The sequence below is a fragment of the Haplochromis burtoni genome, unplaced genomic scaffold (genome assembly GCF_018398535.1).
Source record: "Haplochromis burtoni strain Fernald_Lab_line unplaced genomic scaffold, NCSU_Asbu1 Contig_635, whole genome shotgun sequence".
Taxonomy (NCBI): domain Eukaryota; kingdom Metazoa; phylum Chordata; class Actinopteri; order Cichliformes; family Cichlidae; genus Haplochromis; species Haplochromis burtoni.
Window position 1 is genome coordinate 121,178 of NW_024582996.1, and position 3,650 is coordinate 124,827.

Here is a 3,650-nt window from a genome sequence, read left to right on the forward strand (position 1 = left end):
CTTTTCCACTCACCTCTTTTCATTCCCCACATGTTTATATACCACTGAAGCATGTCATTACATTTTTGTCTTCTCTCGCCTTTAGTCTGCGCTTTGTCCTGTCTCCCTATGCCGTCTTTCTTCTTTTCTCTTTCTCCTCACCCCCAACTGTTCGGTTCTGCCAGAGGTTTCTTCCTGTTAAAAGGTTTTTTTTTTCTTCCCACCTTTCCAAAGTGCTTGCTGATGGGTCGGGTCACTTATTGTTTTCTTCGGTCTTTACCTTAGACACTGTAAAGAAGAGGAGAATGCTATGCTGATTGCTGCACTGATAGGGTAGCAGCTTTTGGTGGATGTAGTGTGATGGCGTGGGGCAGCATCTCGGTCACTAGCACAGCAAGGCTTGTCATCATTGGAGGCAATCTCAATGCGGTGAGACAACAAGATGAGATTCTGCAACCTGTGGCCATCCCATGTCTCCATAGCCTGGCACCAAGATGACAACACTCACCCCCACAGAGCAGGTTTTAAGAGAGACTACCTCCAGAATGTGGGAGTGGAGAGGATGGAATAGCATGCCCACAGTCCTGGTTGAAGAATGAGATGCCATCCCACAGCAATGTGTGACCAAGCTGGTCAGGTTGTTAAATTAATAAATTTAACATTTTTTTTGTTTCATCAGACTCCAATCATCCAATCCAATAAAAGACACCGAGCAAGAGTTAATAGCAGAATAAGCTGCAAAAGTATGATTAAGTGTAACAGTTTAGTTAACAGGAAGAACTGAATCCTTTCAATTAAAATCTCCCATATGAAGAATAAATATGAAAAGTACACATATATTATATAAATATAAAAAGTAAATAGTTATAATATAGTCTAATCTTAAACATAGTAACTTCCACATTTTCTCATGCAACATAATTAGGAGAATTAATCTAGTAAAAATTGTGTTATATGGGTAAAAACCTCAAAGTGTCCACTAAGATCAATAAATCTTAGTATGGAAGTTTGATAAGACAACAAAAACCATATTTTTATCTCCATATTTGTTTCTACCATGTATTTATCAGCTTCTTTCAGATCACACTGTAAAAATCAGTCATTTTCATTGCGCAAGGTCGACCAAAGATCCTCGACCGCTGAAATGCTTCAGTTGAAATCCATGGCTCCACTGAGGCGAGAGATATCTTGACAGCGCTCTACAACAAGCCCTCCATCCATCCACCACTACTTCTTAATCCTGTCTGTAAGCTCATCGCAGTGGGGTGTCCTGACCACTTATGCCACCCATACTCTTAACCCCTGCCTTGAAGCGTACGCCGATTTAGAGCATGAATCATCAGTGTAGGATTGTATAGAGTGAGTCATGTCAGTCGAGGGATGCCCGCTGCGTTTTTCAAAGAATGTGTTGGTGGAAATATTTCGCAATCTACGTGGTGGTTTGGACAATACTGGAGGACACATTACTGTGAGGGCGATGACCCAAAGATAAATTTATCATGCCCAATTTCACTTTCATCTCAAGATGGTAGCGGGAATACCACGTTGAAGAATACTGATGGTTGCTTTATTCAATATAACTCAATGCTTGAAATTTGATTATATCTGACATATTTTTGACCCAATTGTGCAGTCTCAGATCAAATCTCCTGCTTCTTTCTCTGTGATTGTTAAAGCTTTGTATGTTATGCACTGTATACACTGCATGAGCATAAATCAAACAGCATCTACTGTCATAAACGGCAAATCCTAGTGAGAGCTGGAAGATGCTGGGAGTTGAGCTGCTGTAATAATTGTTTGCAAAGTTAGTTGATATGGAGTTTGTTGATTCACTAGTCCACCCAGTCAGTTTTAGATATTGCCTATCTATTCATTGCATCAGCCTCCTCTCTTTCTCATCTTTCTCAGCCATCTTTCCAGCTTGTTTATCTGTCCGGCTCTGAGCAGGAGCAAAGGACATTACTCAGCCCTCAGATGCACAAACAGATCTGATTAAAACAGCTTCCATGCTTTTCACTTTCATCCCCATATTTAGTTGTTTAACATCACCCACAGTGTGTTCAGATGGAGATATGGTGAAATAATTTCATTAGCTCCTGCTGTTACATTTGTGCAACTCACACTGCAATTCAGATTGAGGGCGAAATGAGGAGGAATGGAGAGACTCTTTGCTCCCCTCCCCTCTCTCAATCTGTCATCATGCTGCAGCTCCTCCCTCCACCTTGCCCCTCTCCAGATTCCCTGCTTTTCTCCGTCTCTCTCTTTCACTGTCTCTATCCCTCCTTCGTTCTCCTCCAATCTTTCAGCCTAGCTGAGACTTACACAGGATACACCCTCCCTACGTGTTTGTATGTGTGCGATTCCCCATGTGAACTGCATGTGTCAGTGTGTGCAGACATGTGGCTTCGCAGCTGACGGCAAGGACTCGTGAAGTGCTCAAGACTTGGATATCAGATCCTTCTCCTTATGCATATTTACCACATTTTTAACATCTCTCCAGAATCTTTCCATTAAAGAATCTCATCTTTCCTCCTCTTGAGGCAGCATCTCGATGGAATCTTCAACCCTTTCCCCAGTATACTGGATTTAATGAGCAGCCACTGTGGAATGAAACAAGTAATTTTTGGATTTTCTTCATTAGAGCTCTGGTAAGGAGATCTGTCTCCCTCTCTCCCACTTACTCTCTTTCCACATATTTGTCTCCTTTCCTTGCACTTCATACCTTATTTACTTTTCACAACATATTGACAGGTGCAGGCAGCAGAGATTATGGAATGGGGTGCAGTTAAATGATGCAGAGAAAGCTATTGAGGGCATGGAGAGGAGGTGAAATGTAAATAGGCTAGCTGGGTAGTATGAGCAGGCGTAGAAAAAGAAGCAGGGAACAAAAATGTGTGCCGACACCAGCAGTGTTGTTCGTGCTGTTAGAGGCTTGGGGGGGAACATGCTCCACTTGATACTTACTATTGATCTGCTGTTATTTTCAGAACCAGACAAGTTTGCATGGTCTAAACTGTGAGTGATAGCATTAGTTTTAGCCGTTCAGAAATGCTGACAGGACAATACTTTGTAATAAGAAGAAGACAGTTTGTGATTCTACGTGTAAAAAATTCATCACATTCAGTGCACTCAAATATATTCTCACGTATGCGGCCCCTTTTTTTCTGTTTATGCAACATGTATGTCTGTTTGCTAATGAACGTGTGATACAACAAGACAGGACTTGGATTCGATTCTTTGGACGTTTGCCTTCATACCTATATTCTAGTCAAGATATTCTTGGTGTGAACAATGTGTGTGTGTCCGTGTGTGCGTGTGTGTGTGCATGCATGGTGGATTGGGGGGGGGGCTTTGTGGCATGTTGATTTACCAGATTACCTTTATCCAATATCTAAGACTTAAAAAAGTGATCAAGCATTCATTTAAATGATTCACTTGCAGATGTCCATGTATGACTTTTGTCTGTGTTGGTTATAAATTATCTTTAGCATTACTTTAAGCTAATCACAACTGGAAACCCTGTGTAAATGGTAAATGGCCTGTATTTATATAGCGCTTTACTAGTCCCTAAGTACCCCAAAGCGCTTTACATATCCAGTCATCCACCCATTCACACACACATTCACACACTGGTGATGGCAAGCTACATTGTAGCCACAGCCACCCTGGGG

At 41.6% G+C, this 3,650-nt stretch overlaps 1 protein-coding gene across 1 annotated transcript in view; it reads left to right on the forward strand.

Moving 5' to 3' along the window:
• The first annotated feature begins 2,227 nt into the window (after positions 1-2,227).
• The window catches only part of LOC102292668 (leucine-rich repeat and immunoglobulin-like domain-containing nogo receptor-interacting protein 1), a 129,125-nt gene continuing 127,702 nt past the window's right edge, over positions 2,228-3,650 (forward strand). Inside the window, exon 1 of the mRNA XM_005949007.3 lies at positions 2,228-2,627. The gene's annotated coding sequence lies outside the window, so the exon portion shown is untranslated. The remainder of the gene's footprint in view (positions 2,628-3,650) is intronic.